At 31.9% G+C, this 19,113-nt stretch overlaps 1 long non-coding RNA gene and 1 pseudogene across 1 annotated transcript; one reads left to right on the forward strand and one right to left on the reverse strand.

Moving 5' to 3' along the window:
- The first annotated feature begins 854 nt into the window (after positions 1-854).
- LOC132644990 (uncharacterized) lies at positions 855-3,586 on the forward strand. Its single transcript, XR_009583970.1, has 2 exons — positions 855-1,044; positions 1,141-3,586. It is a non-coding gene; the product is annotated as an uncharacterized LOC132644990 (long non-coding RNA).
- A 544-nt stretch (positions 3,587-4,130) lies between these two features.
- Positions 4,131-5,717, reverse strand: LOC132599849 (probable aspartic proteinase GIP2; annotated as a pseudogene).
- Between the last annotated feature and the right edge of the window lie 13,396 nt (positions 5,718-19,113).

Raw genomic sequence — 19,113 nt, forward strand, 5'->3', positions numbered from 1 at the left:
AGATGTCTCCTGATAGGTTCAGCCATTAATCAACTTAATTTATCTTGTATAAAGAGTGACCTCCTGTTTCCATGATATTAATATTTTGTATAAATAGTGACCTCCAGTCTCCATAGTCCAAATTAAGTCAACTAAGACCTCATTTGTTCGCACTTAATGGACATTTTAATACTCTTTCAAATTTCAATTATTAAATCTTTTAATTTTGTAGGTCTGAATCTTAATCATTAAGTATGTTTATTTTCTTAATACTACAACTTAATGGGTCTAAATAGATCTGAATGATTGAGATTTATAACAAATTCTTAATATTGTTAAGATATCTATTCAAGGATTTTTACAAAGATTGTAATAGTTCACCACTACTCCATTCACTTCACCGCTAATCACTGTTGTCATCCACCATATCAACTACTACCACTAACCACCCACAACTACCATCCTCAACTAGAACAACTACAGTCTTCAATCACAACAACCAGCTGTCACCGTTATAAATTAGTCATCATTTACAATCATCACCACTAACTTCCATTATAGGCGCTAATCACTATCGATAATCACCACCACCAGTCAACAACCACCATAAATAAAATACTTACATTCATTAAGTATTTTCATGAAATTGGATAATTTAATTCATTTAATGTTTGCACGGGATTCAATAAGTTAACAATAAGAGTCACAATTAAAGAGAGCATATATTTTAATCGAAAAAGTGCCAGATCTACCTTTCAACTATATGATATTGCGTGCATCTACCCGTCATTTAAACCTGGTCCCACACATGCCCTTACCCTTTCATTTTGAATTACTCGTGCCCTTCCACTAACAGCAACCACTTTCATCCCGGACCACTTATTTTACCCAAACCCACTAAGCCGGTTATAAAACCCAAACCCCCACCTTTATTTCCCATTTATTTTCCCATTTTATCTAATCTCCCCCTCTCTCTTCGCGTAGTACGATTCTAGGGCTTCCGACGGTTTATTTCATTTGATTGAAAGAGGGTTTTCTTTGCTGTTTCCGGACATATTGATTAAGGTATGACATTTTATGCATTTTTTTCTCTTTCGTATGCTAATTAGGTTTTTTCTGAAGTGTTTTGTGATCGTCCATCTTGCCTCTCAACGCCATTAGAAAGGGTTACTGCAGCAATTCCTCCAATAAGCTCTTCCTCTCGGGTCCTCTTATCGCCATCTGATAGATTATTTGAGCCTTTTTGTGATCGGCCATCTTGCCTCTCAAAAGCCAATATGGTATAGAGTAGCGCTCAAGGCAACAAATTATGGTATAGAGTATCTCTATTTTTTTATTTATTTTTTTTGGTTCTTGGAATTGCTATTCTTTTTTAGGACAAATTAAAAAGAAAATGATTCCTATAAATTGATATAAATGGAGTACTGTATTACTGGATTAGTATATTCACAAAGGCACATGAACATGTCTCTTAGATTAACTTATAAATAATTGATTAGATCGGATTAAATTTCAACTTGATAAACATCTGAGTTACTGTAGCCATCTCTTATGCCTTCATTTGCAAATCAACCTGCTGGATTTTCTTAGTTCCCTTTCTCTTAAAAGCCTTTCCAATCTAGATGGAACAATATAATCATAATTATACTTGATTCCGGACGTTTGTAGGATCTGTGTTTGAATTGAATTAGTAGAAATCATGAAACATATGATGCATTTATTTAGTCACAAAGCAGACCATCTTTAAAAAAAATTAATATCACAACATCTTTGTCAAATGAGGCACTTAGGAACAAGAATTAACCTTTTTCTGTCACTTAAAAGAATTGACAAATTTCATTTTCACCAAACAGGACAATGTGACAAGTTATAGCATATTACATCTCTTCACTTAACAGTGAAACTCACTAAACTATAAGGAAACTAATTTAAAGTTGTGAGCTTTAATAAATTTATCATTGCTTTCATGGAAAAATAAGGTTGGACTAAGTAATGAGTAATGACTAATGAGACAAATGCACAAGGTTAACTGAGGACCCAAATTATCATCCAAAAGTAGACCAGAAATGGGAAAGGAGTTTTACACAAGGACCAATTGTTATAAAAAAATTAAAGAAAAAAAAAGGAAAGAACATACAAACCAATGATAATTTGGGCCCTCAGTTAACCTTGTGCATTTATCTCATTAGTCATTACTCATTACCTAGTTCAGCCTTATTTTTCCATCAAAGCAATGATAAATTTATTAAAGCTCAGAACTTTAAGTTAGTTTCCTTATAGTTTAATGAGTTTCACTGTTAAGTGAAGAGACGTAATATGCTATTACTAGTTACATTGTCCTGTTTGGTGAATATGAAATTTGTCAATTCTTTTAAGTGATACAAAAAGATTAATTTTTGTTCATAAGTGCCTCATTTGACAGAGATGTTGTGATTTTTTTTATTTTTTTTTAAGATGGCCTGCTTTGTGACTAAATAAATGCATCACATGTTTTATGGTTTAAAATAATTCAATTCAAACACAGATCCTACAAACGCATGGAATCAAGTATAATTATGATTATGTTGTTCCATCTAGATTGGAAAGGCTTTTAAGAGAAATGGAACTAAGAATATCTAGCAGGTTGATTTGCAAATGAAGGCATAAGAGATGGCTACAATGACTCAGATGTTTATCAAGTTGAAATTAATCTGATCTAATCAATTATGTATAAGTTAATATAAGAGAAATGTTCATGTGGCCTTTGTGAATATACTAATCCAATAATACAGTTCTCTATTTATATCAATTTATAGGAATAATTTTTCTTTTTAATTTGTCCCAAAAAGAATAGCTATTCCAAGAACCAAAAAATAAAAAAATAAATAAAATAGAGCTACTCTATACCATAATTTATTGCCTTGAGAGCTACTCTATGCCATACTGGCTTTGAGAGGCAAGATGGACAATCACAAAAAGGCCCAAAGAATGCATCATCTTCAACTGTTGCAAGTGATGGCTGGTTGGAAGACGACTTCAACTTTGATGCTGCAATTGAAACTATGACACAAGAATCACAGCAAACAGTTGACTCTTCTCAAGCCATGACACAAAAATCACAGCAAACAGTTGACTCTTCTCAAGCCACGACACAACAATCACAGCAAACAGTTGACTCTTCTCAAGCCACGACACAACAATCACAAGCCTATGGTCCAGATATTGGCCATGAGGAAGATTCAGAGCTGAGGCCCAACATTATCTCTGATTCACAGACAAGATTGAAGACAAGAAAGCTGCTAATGAGGCTACCAATTGGTACAAGAAGAATTCAGTTTACTAAGGGTACAGATGGAGTGTCAATGCCCACAGACTTGCCTTATTTACCAACTAAGAATACTTGGTGAGGCAGTGCAGCACTTACGCAGAGCCAGCTTGAAGCTCAAGCAAGAAGAAAGAGGATGAAGCTTGGATCAAGAGGGAAAGCAGTTGTTGTACCAAATTCTGATATCTAACAAGATGTGTTGCTAGTTTTTGTGATAGATGGTTGTGTCAAATGGTTGGTATGGGGGTGGTTATTTTTGTTAAAATGTTTAATGATGGTTGATGGACAACTTACTTTAGCTTAGTTTAACTTAGTTAATGTGGATGATGGCTGTGGAAAACAATTGATTTTTGGTGAATTCACTGTCACATTTATCATGTGGACTGTTGACATGTGAATGTGAATATGAATTTCAGGTGGAAATATTTTGTTAAGCATCACTTGACATGTGAATGTGAATATGAATTTCAGGTGGAAATATTTTGTTAAGCATCACCTTTTGTACAAAACTGTTGGTATCATCCATATGAATGCTATCTTTGTTTAGTAGGTGTACAAAATCAGTCTTTGGAAGTGTTTTAATGTGAATGTGCTCTGATTATTGCTTAGTAGATGATTACATGTTGTTTAGGTTGTTGCTGTTGTGAAATTTTACACAGTGATACATACATTTAAGGGCATAATTGTTGAGATACGCATAGTGTAGGAATATATATGATCTTGTAAAATGTCTGAACTACAGATTTTTTGGCCTGCATTTCTCTATTTTTTGGGCATCAACAGTTTTTGTAAGTGAATTAGGCCACTAGTTCAGTTATACAACTAACAATATGGCACAAAAACAATAAGGACCAAACTAAGTTTCATTGCATGACAAATAATACTCCATCATATATGGGATGACAACAATATTATTATTACAGTAGATCATAATTAACCTCAAAAACATAATGGACTTGCACAAAAATGCCCAAACAGTACACCACACAACGAACTAAATTGACACATCATTTTACATAATGTCCCGTCCTCCCAACTCTCGACCCTGAGTCGACCCAAAATTGAAGTTGGCACACGTAGTTTGCTGGTACAAAAGTGAATTGCTGAAACCAACCCTCTTGGTATCAATGTCAATCTGCACCAAATTGTCCTCAATTTGATGTCCTCCTATCACAATCGATGTGGTCGGATTTTCTCAACATCCACAAATCCTAAGCATAGCACTTCATTTGTCACGGCCACCATTGAGTTAGCTCCAGAGATAATAAACGAAGGTGTTTCACCATTTTTACCTTGTAAAACAAATTCAATATTTGGAACACCAGGGCCCACTCTAGTATTAGGTAAGTTAGTACTTTTGTAACACATCTCAAATGGTGCTACCTTTTTAACTCTAGGAATAGTGAGCTCGTGTACAAATGCCTTAACTAATGCCTTGTAAATTGAAGTCTCCAACACAGTGTAAGGATCAGTTGTACTAATCTTTGTACCCCCTTGTCCATTTTCTTTGTTTATTTCCAATAGTTTGTCATTTATGGAGACCAACTCACCATTTACTTTAATAGATTTCACTCCAAGAAAATAATCTGTGGATGGCTCACCCCCAAAAGATGATCCAGCAGTACTAATAGGGGTTTTAAGAAGAGGGGTGTGAAGAAGATTTTTGGATACATCAATGCCAGGGAGTAAAACATATGGACCTTCACCAAAAAATATAACTCCAGGGGAAGTTGTTGAAGAGCTCAAGCAAAGGCCAATTTTTCTAGGTCTAGAGAAACGATAAACTAATTGATTAGGAATTGCTACATAACTATTTCCAAGTCCAGCTATTCCCTTAACCCCATAAGCTAGACCTTTAAGTAGTGAAGTATCCGCAACCAAACACAACCTTACAGGGCTTGAGATACGGGCCGGGCTTAGACCCGTCCGTATCTTGGAGAGTAATAACATCTTCGTTAAGCCCGGTACCAGTGCTGGTACGAGAAATAGGGTTATATGCAAGATGTGAGCAAACGCAATCTTTATTAGGATGTATTGGTGATGAGGCAGTACAATTACCAGAACACGTGCCCGCCTAAGAAAGTCTACAGAACGTAGAGTCACAAATGAGAGGTGTTAAAGAGGAACTAAAATAGCCATTTTGACAATCCACCTATATGAAACGTCCACCAAGATCCACAGTTAGTTTGACTGGCACAAGGGGAGTTCTTTGGATAATAATAGTGACATATTGTTTAGTGGCTGCATCTTTGGTAACTGGAAGAAGAGCACGACGTTTGACGGATTGGGCTATGGAGGGGGTGATGAAGAGAAGTAGCAAAGTCAAGAAGAGAGACAAAGGAGTATTGGTAGAAGCCATTGTAGGAGTAGATCAGGAGGAGTATTGTGAAGAAATGGATAGCATACACGTGTTTATTTCTAATAGATCAACAAGGTTTCCTTAAGTGGTTTAAAATGATGCTCATTCCATCTTAATTTATAGGCTAAATATCTAGATAGGCCCTTTAACTTGACACAATTTTTAAGTTAGACACTTTAACTTAGTTGGTGACCAGATAGACACCTCAACTTGGTAGAAATGTATCTTTTAAACACACAAGTCAGGAAAACCAAGTGCGTGTGCATCACTTGCTGATGATGTGTCAAAGAACAAATAAGATAGAGACACGTGGAATAAAAAAAAAATCCAGCACAACCCCCTTCGATCTTCTTCTTCGTTCCAAAAGAAGCAATCAAACTTTGCCTTCATTCTCCATTATTTGCTTCTGCAAATTCACATGTAAGTTATAGCAGTCAATTATTATACTCTTCTTCTCCAATGGTTCCCTTCATCTCTCTTCCTTCTCCCTTACCACCGCCCATGTCCCACTCTCACTTAACCTAGAGACAAGTATAAGTTTTCTTTAACTGATAGATGAAGGCCTAAAAGTAAAGAGGTTACGTTTTGTCTAATTTTTCTAGTTTTATGAACCTGCATTTTTTTTTTTACTAAGTAGGAAATCAATGCAAATTTTCAAGATTAATGGTATTGTCTTGGTTGAAACGTTAAAAAGGGAATTTACAAAATCCCTCTAAGCCTGAAGTTTGAGTCTTTAACATTTTAAACCTGACTCTGTTTATTAAACTGTCAAAGCTTCCTAATAATAATTTGTCCTTTATTTGCTTCATTTTGTTTCAAACGAGTATGAAGATCATGGGATAAAAGAGAATGTGTGAAAAAAATAATATAAAAACAGGAATTAGTATGGAACTTTAGTTGTAGTTGTGCTCTTTAGAGATGGAGAAGAGAGGTTTATGCCGCCAGGGCTTTTCTTTTAACAATGGTGAAGATGAATTTGAGGAAGATGAGGGTAAATTTGGGTTATAAAATTTTTTTGTTGATAGAAGAGCTGACTCAGCAGATCTCTAACTTTGACTCACGCGCCTACATTGAACAAAAGAGTACGTGATATGCCATGTAGGACTAGTGTGTTTAAGTGATGCATTTCTACCAAGTTGAGGTGTCTATCTGGTCACCAACTAAGTTAAAGTGTCTAACTTAAAAATTGTGTCAAGTTAAAGGGCCTATCTAGGTATTTAGCCTAATTTATATAGCGCTATTTGACCAGGATTATAGTATAAGAAATAATAACTTTTCGAACTTGTGATATAAGATAAACCATAAATATTTGTATAGACGAGTGTTCAATTGATCATGGCTATGTCATTAATCTCAACAAAGATAAAATGAGAATTTTAAAGATAAAGTATTTGAAAATATAGAAAGGTTGGTAATTTTTTTAGATAAACTAAAATGAAAAATGTATCACATAAATTAAGATAAATAGAGTACTATATCAGAGGATTAGTATATTCCCTAAGGCCACATGAACATGTCTCTTAGATTTACTTATAAAAAATTGATTAAATTGGATGAGATTTCAACTTGATAAACAAGTTGGTATTAAAAATAACAAAGGAACCTACTTACATTAATATGTTTTTAAAGAGAAACCTACGTCAACTCGTCAGGGCGTGATAGAAATTGACAAAAAAACAGTTACAAAATCATAAGGCTAGTCCAAAGCCTCTATGCTTAAGAAAAAATGAGAAAAAGCTCTAGTCCTTTACATTATTTCCAGATTCAATCTAATTAACTACAACAATCATGTACAACGGAAAAATCTAATTAATCCTCCGTTTCGTTTTATAGTGTATTTTCCAAAGGCCACATGAACATGTCTCTTAGATTTAGTAATAAATAATTATTAAATAGGATTAAACTTCAACTTGATCAACAAGTGGGGTAATTAAATAACAAAAGGCACCTAGAGCCCGTTTGAATTGGCTTATAAGTTGGCTTATAAGCTGTTTTCAATTTTTTTGAGTGTTTGGCTGGCCAGCTTAAAGTCATTTTATGCTTAAAATAAGCTCAAAAAAATAATTGGACCCATTTGACTTAGTTTATCTAAAGCAGCTTATAAGCTGAAAACAGCTTATAAGCCAAAAAAAATAAATTGGACTACCCCAACTTATTTTTTTCAGCTTATAAGCTGCAAACAGCTTTAAGCTGTAAGCCAATCCAAACGGGCTCCTAATCGCTGGAGGAGCTTCACTAAAATAGCTCAATATAAGTCGAAATTACATCGATAATTGATCCTCAAAAAATTATTTCAATTTATCTTCTCATCAAAATAAAACCGCCACCTACTTTTACTATATGGCTTTAAAAGACAAAAAATCACATCAAACTTGGGAGAAATGAGAAAACCTCTAATTTATTTACATCGATGTTTAGATTTCATCCAATCTAATTAACCGGAAGAAATTTAGTAGTCTGGAAAAAACTAAGAGTTTGATAAAGATCCCTCCTTTTAGATTTTCTGTTCTCAAAGGATCTTAGAGATTTCATTAACTAAAACTTTAATAAGTAGAGATTTGATGTAGACACTTAGTACGAATAAATTATTACTGTCTCGAATTAATAATCCACGTTATGCAAATTGTTCGCCTCTCAATTCATATGACAAGATAATTTAATTTTCAAATGACAAAAATAGATACTTCCGCCGTTTCAATTTAAGTGTCTTACTTTCCTTTTTGATATATCACAAAAAGAATGTTTTTTCCTATTATTAGTAAGTTAACAATTCAAATATTATATATGACAAGTTTAAAACTACAAGACTCAAATGATATTTAATTAGTACTTTTCACAGATCTTTAATTTAAGATTACAAGATTCAAAAGTTTTTTTTATTACTTAAATTTTATCCAATTAAACTAAGACACTTAAATTAGGATGGAGGGAGTACAAAACTTCGTCACAATTATACATCAAATTAGAATAAATATTTTATATTTGCATCCACATATTGGCGGATGACGTTACTTTGCTTGCCAAAAGGACACATAAAGATAGGAAGCCTACGTTTGGAAGTAGGTAGAAATTTGTAGTGACTGTGGTTGGTGGTTAACGACAAAACTGCTTTAGTTAGCATACGTCGATCTTGCATAGATTCGCTGCGAATAATCTATATATAATATAAAGCTAGGCATAGATTAGGTGATGTGACACTTTTCTATGACCAGTATTGCTATTTATTTATTTTTGTGAGTTTTTTGCCATTTTTCCAACAATTTTTCTCTTCAAATTTTATTTAAGTCAAAGCTTATTCACTGAAAATTAACTAAAATCATACTGTAAGGCTTATTAAACGATCTTTATTACTACTATATGTAGTCTGTTCAACTATCAAAACCAGTTATAGGGCTATAACAACTACTATAATCGTTGCCTTTTGCCTTTCACACTTCAATGATTACCGTTTTTGCTAATTATATTGTCATTTGATAGAATTAAACAAATCAAACGTGATAACTAATCTTTAATTGGATGCTACCGTCTTTTTTTAGTATTTTTGTTGCTTTCCGTTTCTCATCCGTTCTCCAACTTAATTCTCACTGCATGTGATGAATATTTAATCGTTCCTAATTGAAGATTGTTGTTGTCAATTTTATGAATGGCAGGTATTGCATCTTGCTCCAACAACCTGAAAATTTTATTTATTTTTCTTGTTGTTAGATGCTATTTTTTTTATTATTGTTTATATTTTTCCCCTTATCGTTTTAGTTAAGCAGACTATTGATCTTTTCTAAGTTTATCGGCATTAGATATTTATCGTTGAGAAAGATAAAATCAAAATTTGAAATTGTTGACAATAGTTTGATGAATACCAAGAGTATGACGATTCCCATGGAGAAAGTTGTTGTAGGAATTGGTGGCTGAAATTCATTCCGATTTACCATAAGTTGAAATGAGAACTTGGATTGGATTTCACTCCTGAGAAAACCAAAAGGTCTCCTTTCTCATCCCTTCCTTCGATTATTATTTGTTTACTTAAAGTATGAGTTATGATATGTTTATTTGCGATTTTGACTTTTGAAAGTTGATCTTTGTTATTTGCTTCCACAGAAGACAAGACATGTTACAGGCAAGATTTATTTGGAAGTCGGAGAAGTTAGAGAGTGAATTATTCTCCCCTTCATATTATTTAAATATTGTCTTTAACTTTTTAATAAATTGAACTAAGTTTATTTAAATTTGCACTTTTCTTATAATACTGGAACTTAGACGGCTGAATTTTACTTCATATTGATTGATTATTCGACTCTTTTGATTTATGGACTTCAAATTCTTATTTGTTCGTTTGTTTATTTTTATAGGAAGTTCTTTTTTTTTTTCCCGTAGGTGGTTTGCGATGTACGATAAACTGTCAAAGAATATACATGTTGAAAAGGAAATTGTCTCATTGTATATAAAATAGAGGATATTCTGCTTTCATATTATTTATTGTATATCATAAAGTTTGATTTTAATTTTAAAAAATAATAGGATTTGACATTTAGTGCCAATGAAAAAGAGTGAATTGTGTACAAACAACTTTTAACTCATGAGCTCATCTTTATTATGAGTTGAAATAATATTTTAAATGAACAGTTAGAATATGAGCATATGGAGATTAAAGACTCAAGTTGAGTTACCACCGTAATTCTAAATTTATTAGAGTTTACAAAGATCTAGAAATCTAAAAAATTAAGTTGGAATGCTTGGATTTTTTTTTAAAGACGAACAAGTTCATATGATGGAATAAAATGTTGTACATGGTAATTTCCTTCATTTTTATTGTATGAAGTGTAAGTTTGATTTGTTAGAACGGTATTTGCAAATCCTAATTTTGGTATAATTTTTGTTATTAGTTTGAAGATTACATTTTTGAAATTGATTGAAATTACAACTTATGATAACAAGATGAACATAACTATTATTAAGAAGCATGTGCTCTTGGTTGTGATTACAATCACCGGATTTATTGCCTAATGACACTTTTTATTGCTGATAAAACATTTTGATATTTCATTCATATCCATTATCTTCTTGATGTAAAACTAAATATAGATTTAAATATGTTTATTTGTATGTTTCCTAGAGTTATAAGTTGAAAATTATGTAATTCTAATTTCACCTATTAATTCTTTTAACTACACATTGAATCTTTTTTTAATATATAAACACAAAAATAAAATTCATTGGTTATATAAGTGTAAGAATTAGCTTTGGATTTTTTTTTTTTAACAATAGAAACGAGTGATATAATATTTAAATTCATTATCAGTATGTTGATACTTATGATCGCGCAAAGTGCGGGTAAATTCACTAGTTAAAAAAGATAAAGGAATGAAAAAGAATGATTATAGGCCTCAAATAGTGTTCCTGTACATTGAATTATCTTAAGTTGCTTATTCAAAATTATGTTCACTTCCAAAAAAGAATATTTGTTTCCATACAGTTCAATATTTCTATAACTTTCGATTATTGAAAAGTTAAATGTGAATATCAGTGTTTTAAAAGGCGGGGTATTTTATGTATGCCTCGGCGAGGCGTATGCCTCGGCGAGGCGTAAGCCTCGAGGCACGGGCGTAAGCCCCATGAGAATTTAATTTTTAGTATGTCATATAATAATATAATTATAATAAATATTTGTAAATAGGTAATTACATTAAAAAAATTGTAAATAAATGAAATCTCTCTCTCTCTCTCTCTCTCTCTCTATATATATATATATATATATATATATATATATATGCTTGATTCTCACAAAAAATTAATCAAGCAATCCATTATATGTCACTTACAACTTGTAAATATATATAACATAATTGTACAAGGATAAACAATACAATGAAATAAAAGCTATTATGAAATGCAAATCAACTCTAACATCTTAACTTTCAAACAATGAAAAAATCACAATTTTTTAAAACAATATCACTATCATACTATTCTTTTTATTTCCCTATAAGCAAATAATCAATAAACTTTATTGGTATTATAATTTAAACATAACTCCTTCATGAGTAAAAATAAAATTACTTTCCAATAGCGAAATAATAAAATATGATAATTTTGATGCATAGGACAAAAGATTAATGACAAGTGAAAATGTACCATTCAACTATGTATTTTTAAAAGAAATATTAAGTGATATTCACCCTCACGATGCTCTCAAATAGTAAATATGTAATACTACGACTTGTTATTTGAGTTAAACCCAATATTCTTATCTCTATAGATGAAAACTATTAAGTATCATTCATTTGTTAAAGAATTATGAGGGTCAATGATTTTAATTAAAGAATTTGACATATAATTTGTGTACGACCCCCGAGCGTTGGGCGTTAGGAGTGTTTAGGGCGTACAGTCGAGCGTTTAGGACGTAAGCCTCACAGGAACTAAGCCCCGCACGTGAGCCCTAGGGTGTTTTTCCATTGCCCCGCCCCAAGGCGAGCCCCGAAGCGAGCCCTGAAACTGCCTTTTAAAACACTGGTGAATATTTTGCTAAAAACTGTTTAAAGTCCTCAAAATAATCGAACATGCGCTAGATTTCATCTCTTACTAAAACTTTAATTATCGAAGAGAATGGTGAGTATATTGGAGAAAGTTTCGCAAAACCTTAAAATCCGAAACACTTATATAGTGTAATATTACACCAATTAACTCATCGTCCAAGCAATCGATTTTCTGAGAGGCTTTTTTTTATGCCAAATCCAAAAAGTAATTCAGATGGTTCATATTGCTGGCAGAACTATTTTATCTTGCCGCTGCGTAGAATATTATCCCAACGAATTGATAGTGTTTAAACTAAGCGTTTGCTGCATGTGCCCATAAATTATACACCCTTTCCTTTCCAATACATTAAAACACCAAAACGTTAGACATGTTTTCCTTTTTTATAAATTTAATGATTCCCATGTGGGGTTATTTAAAACAATAGTGAAAAGAGGAAACAAATTAAAATCTTCTCAAGTTGCCAGTTTTTTTTTTTTTCAAGTTGACACTTAATATCAAATAATTTCCGGAGGACGGCAGTCGAAATTTGTTTATAATTTTCCGTACCTTATTAGTTACTTTGAGCAGGATTTACATGTGGCGAGATAATGATGTTTAATCAGCTCATGTTGATGTAGAGTAATTAAGATATATTTGAGAAAATAGTTTTCAATTTTTTCATATTTCATTGGTTAAAATATTTTTTTTAATGAAAATATTTTTTTTAAAAGTTAGAAAAGTCTGGTGGAGTAACAATTTTGATTTAGACTTTATTTGAGTTATTGGATATTGAAAATTAGTATGGAACTTATTGGAACATTCAGAAAAATTAAAGTCAAATCTTGAAATTTTATGTTACAAGACAGAAATTATGGAAAAATTTAAGAAATATTTATAAACTATATTATAATAAATACTTTTTATATATACATGACTTTTTTGAATTTATATACATGCATGTAATGTCGGCTTAGTTTGGTTTTGTTGACTTTTTAGTTATACCAAATCAAATTAATTATGGTTCATTTTTTTTTAAATGAAAATAAATCACTAGTTAGGCTGTTCCTCCGGTTTGAGTCGGCATGTTAATTACTTTGTCGGTTTTCTTTGGACACCTCTAGCTAGATGAATACTTAGGACAATATTTTTACTTACTTATCAAACATTAGAATAAATAGAAAAATAATTTATCTTCTAAAAAATGTCAAAAACATTTCCCTCCATATCAAACACACCTTTATTTTATGAATAAATGATTATTTCGACCCCCCACACAAATAAAGTGTCTAAGAATCGTTAGGACCTAATATGCCTTAATGGATGCACAAAGTTAGGTTCAACCCTTCAACATAGCCCAACTTCTTTTAGTCAGTGCTTTTGTTAGTAAAAATAGCGAGGTTAGCTGTTTTCCAGGCCTATAATTGAAAAGTAGTGAAATTATAAAGTAAGAGTAATTAAAAAATAATTAAATTCTAATGCGAAGATACAATATTTAAAAAATTATGCTTAGCTAAAACACGGTAAAACACCAGCATATTTTGTTGGAGTTTGAATTTTTTACACATAAAACTCTAGTATATCGTGCTGGAGCTCAGGAAATATGCTAGAGCTAAAAAAAATTGGAGTTTAGGAAAAAAAATTGGAGACTCCATAATGTTGGGCTATTTTCAGAGAAACCGGTGGAGTTAGGAGAAGAACTTCAGAGTTTCAGAAAAGCCCATTGGACTTAATGTTGAAGTTCATGAAAAAGAAAGAAAAAAAAAAAAAAAAAAGGTAAAACTACCTAACACTACTACTTGAGAAACTATATTACAAAATATAGAAATATTTTTCTTATCTTACAAAATATAACAATTTAATTGCAAAATATATCAGATTTGAAAAAATTAAAGGTCACCCTTCCCTTCCTTGCTTCCTCATTCTCTATTTCATCCAAAACAGAGCCACCCTACCCTTCCTTTCCCCTCCTTCCCCTTCTATGTTTCCTCCGAGAACTCCACCACCCCACCATTCCCTTCTCTTGATATCCCTGTCTCCGACATCTTCTTTGGAGAGTTCATGCAACGCTCCGGCGGCAGATCTAAAAAACACAGATCTGGAAAAACACAGATCTAAAAAAAATGCAAATTTGAAAAAATACCAATTTCGCCATTTTTGTCAATGACTTTTAATTTGATTGATTACCCTTCACTGGATTCCGTTATTTCTTGGTGTAGCAGTGGAGAAAGCTTTGTAGTTGAGACCCGGTGAAGTTTTCAAGATTGATTCTTCTCAGGAATTTCAAGCATATTGCATTTTAAGTTTTGTATTTTATATTAAATTTGTATGGAAGTTGTATACAATGTTATTGTAGTTGTATTAGATTTCAAAAGGCTAACATGAATTTCATACAAAATTTATATAGGTATATGCATATCTCATACCATTTTTATATAGTTTTCATACATGAAAAATGTAAGAATTCTAAGACTTGAGCGAGATTTACATATTTCATACAGTTCTCATACACAAAATTTTGAGCAAAATTTTAAGCCTTGAGCAAGATATATATATTTCATACAATTTTCATACACAAAATATTGAGCAGAATTTTTGAGCTTTGAGCGAGATATACACATTTCATACGCAAAATTTCGAGCGAGTTTCTTAAGCCTTGAGCGAAATTTTCCAAGCCCTTGAGCGAAAATTTCCGTATATGCTTTTGTAAGAAATCTATTGCTATGTTTTGTAAACTGAAAAGTATAATCATATTTTGTAAATATATCATATTCTTATATATAAATAATTAATTCTCCCAAGAAAAAAATGCTGGAGTTGATGAAAAAATGAAATGCTTCGAAAAGTGGGTCTTTGCGCTTTTTGAAGTGAGGGGTATTTTTATTGAAATTTTATTTTTATGTTAAAAATGGTTATTTTCAACGCCTTCAGAATATTATGTTAATTTTCAATTACAGGCACTTATAAGAATAACTAATTCTTGAAATATATCTGTTTTTAAGCATTTAGGCCAACATATTATGCGTGAAAGTGGAGAAAATTATAGAAAAAGATACCACAAGGAGGGTTTTTGAACTTTTATTGCTGGTTAACAAAATTTTAAAAAAATAATTTTATTATAAGTGAATTGTTTGGCACTTAAAGACATTTTAATAAGTTCCAGAAATTGAAGATAATGCACTTTTTGAAAAAAATAATAATTAATCATGATTAAATTCAATTGTATTTCTCAACAAATGTTTTCAGTTAAAAATGTGTAGAATATTATTTCGTGGATTGAACAATTGGGAACAATTAAAAAATACAAGTAACTTTTGTCAACACATCACAACTTGTGACTAATTTAACACGATAGGAAGAACAAATATTACCAAATCTCTCCATCCGTCATAAATCAGTTAAAAATGGAATCCGCGATTTAAGTAGTACAAAAAAAGAAAAGTTGAACCAAAGTAGTACAGAAAAAAAAACACATAAATAGGATTTACGCACGAATTTCGTGCGTGAAAGGACCAAACTGCAAAAAATAACAGTTTGGCCTTTCACGCACTAAATTAGTGTGTGAATGAGCAAACCAAAAGTCTCCCACTTTTCACCTTTTCAGCCAATGACATTTGTTGTCATTAGCTGCCCACTTGTCTTCTCCTCTTCTTCTTAAGTTCTCATTGCACTGCATCGCATGGAGTCCGGAATCAAAATGCCCCCAAAAAAATCACTTTGAACCAAAATATCCAACAAAAAAAAAAGTTACAAAACTACCTTTAGCGCAGTAAAATACTGCGTTATAGAAACAGTACCAAAAAGCAAAAACAATTGGCCAAACTTTATTTTTTGCAACACTTAGTGTTGTTTTCCATACTTTGACCAACGATTAGTCGTGTGTCAAGACTCCGAAACGTCAATATTTTATATAGAACCTAATATTTTTTTCTGCGTACAATAATGTAGGCCCAATACATCAAGGATACGTAGACGTTCGGATCGTCATTTTAGGGGTTGAAAAGGTGCCCGAAGTAAGTTTTGTTTGAAAAAACTTAGTGTTTTTTTCCATACTTTGACCAACGATTAGTCGTGTGTCAAGACTCCGAAACGTCAATATTTTATATAGAACCTGATATTTTTTTCTGCGTACAATAATGTAGGCCCAATACATCAAGGATACGTAGACGTTCAGATCGTCATTTTAGGGGTTGAAAAGGTGCCCGAAGTAAGTTTTGTTTGAAAAAACTTAGTGTTTTTTCCATACTTTGATCAACGATTAGTCGTGGGTCAAGACTCCGAAACGTCAATATTTTATATAGAACCTGATATTTGTTTCTGCGTACAATAATGTAGGCCCAATACATCAAGGATACGTAGACGTTCGGATAGTCATTTTAGGGGTTGAAAAGGTGCCCGAAGTAAGTTTTGTTTGAAAAAACTTAGTGTGTTTTCCATACTTTGACCAACGATTAGTCGTGGGTCAAGACTCCGAAACGTCAATATTTTATATAGAACCTGATATTTTTTTCTGCGTACAATAATGTAGGCCCAATACATCAAGGATACGTAGACGTTCGGATAATCATTTTAGGGGTTGAAAAGGTACCAGAAGTAAATTTTATTTGAAAACTTTAGGGTGTTTTATTTTTTAAGATTTTGATTTAAGCGTGTTATTTTTTAATCAAGACATAACTTTATTTTGAATATAAATATAATTCTAAAAAATATAGGGAGAAAAACTAGTTGTAAAGTCGTCAAACTTTAGATGGTCATAACTTACGGAGAATTTTTTTTTGCTTCTATAACGCAGTAAAATACTGCGCTAAAGCAGTTAACGGCTCCAATTTTTTTTTGCTTTTTGGTACTGTTTCAACTCCTAAAATGACGATCCGAACGTCTACGTATCCTTGATGTATTGAGCCTACATTATTGTGCGCAGAAAAAAAATATCAGGTTCTATATAAAATATTGACGTTTCGGAGTCTTGACACACGATTAATCGTTGGTCAAAGTATGGGAAAAAAACACTAAGTGTTGCAAAAAATAAAGTTTGGCCAATTTTTTTTTGCTTTTTGGTACTGTTTGTATAACGCAGTATTTTACTACGCTAAAGGTAGTTTTGTAACCTTTTTTTTTGTTGGGATATTTTGATTCAAAGTGATTTTTTTGGTGGCATTTTGATTCCGGACTCCATGCGAAGAAGAGGAGAAGACAAGTGGGCAGCTAATGACAACAAATGTCATTGGCTGAAAAGGTGAAAAGGGGGAGACTTTTGGTTTGCTCATTCACGCACTAATTTAGTGCGTGAAAGGCCAAACTGTTATTTTTTGCAGTTTGGTCCTTTCACGCATGAAATTCGTGCGTGAATCCTATTTATGTGCTTTTTTTTTTCTGTACTATTTTGGTTCAACTTTTCTTTTTTTGTACTACTTAAGTCGCGCTGTGTAGAATATTATTTCGTGGATTGAACAATTGGGAACAATTAAAAAATACAAGTAACTTTTGTCAACACATCACAACTTGTGACTAATTTAACACGATAGGAAGAACAAATATTACCAAATCTCTCCATCCGTCATAATTTATGAATCACGTGTATTTTTTGTCTATAAGGTAGAATTTGTGGTTAATTGAGTAGGTTGACTATATCTAACTTGTTGAGTTATCCTCAACTTTTGTCATATACATAAAATTAATCTATAGTGTTTTATAGGTCTTAAAATTGAAAGAAATTCGCAATTAGCTAGATATACAACTGCTATTTGAAGATAAGCCATGCTTTCAAAATTAATTAAAATTTACCGACGCTTTCATGTCGAAGTTATATTTGGACAAGAATACCCCCAAACTTAAAAGAGGGTAAAGACCCACTTCTTTAACTTTTCCCTACTGAAATTTAATTTCTAAAAGTTCAACCATCAGCATAATATTTTGGAATTCACTTACAAAGAGATTTTTAACTTCAGCGCTCCGTGCTGGAGTTTTACAAGCAGGAGTTTCAAAATTTAGCATATTATGCTGGATTTTTCCAGATTTTAGATAGGTGTATTTCAGTCTAGATTTTATTTTTACATTAAAAATTTGTTATCTTTCAACTACTTTACAAATATTGATTATTTTTCCATAACAGTCCAAAAAATGACCAACTGGTGCTATTTTTATGTAAAAAATCACAACACGTTTAAGACATCATATGATATATCTTTGTGTATGGATCTAGTAGCTCAATTGGTTGACAAGATGAGTTTTCACCTTGTTGGTAAGGGTTCGAATTCCCACGTTGTAATCTCCTCTTCTATTTTTCCTTTCGCCTATGAAATTAAAAAAAAAAAAAAAAAAATTTGTAGGTTGTCCTTTTTTGGGACAACATTTTAGTAAATGATCATCTTTTTAATTCTCTTGCAACTTATGACCTTTTAGACCGCGGTCCAAAAATCTTTTGCAAGCAAATTGAAAATCTTGTGGTCTAAAAATTTGTAAGTTAATACAAACATTAGATCATAATTTGATATTTTATCCATAAGGTTGAGCAATATATGAATAAATATTATACATGAATATAACGTTGTCCAAAAAGATACTTTTTCACGAGCTATATTCGTTTTTTTAATTGAGACAAAATCTAAATAGTGACATAAAGGACATTTGGGTAAATCAGCCTTAATTTCGACTTGTAATCTTTTGGTCATTGTTTGTCCCCTCGGCATTCTCCTAATATCTTTCTTTTTTGTTTCTTTGTGGGCAGTTAAACTTGTTAATTTCGTAGTCCAGAATTCAAGCAAGTCTTTGTCAAGTAATTTAGTCACACTCATAAACCTGTTTTTTTTTTTTTTTTTTTTTAATAATTTTTATAATTAATGCATCTTCCAGTCTTCAATAAAGACTAAAGTGATCAACGAAAGATAAAATATATGTAACACACAATATTGGTCTAGATAAAGTAAAGTAGCTTTAACTTAAACTTGAAAAGCAAAAGTGAATA

The sequence above is a fragment of the Lycium barbarum genome, chromosome 6 (genome assembly GCF_019175385.1).
Source record: "Lycium barbarum isolate Lr01 chromosome 6, ASM1917538v2, whole genome shotgun sequence".
Lineage (NCBI taxonomy): Eukaryota > Viridiplantae > Streptophyta > Magnoliopsida > Solanales > Solanaceae > Lycium > Lycium barbarum.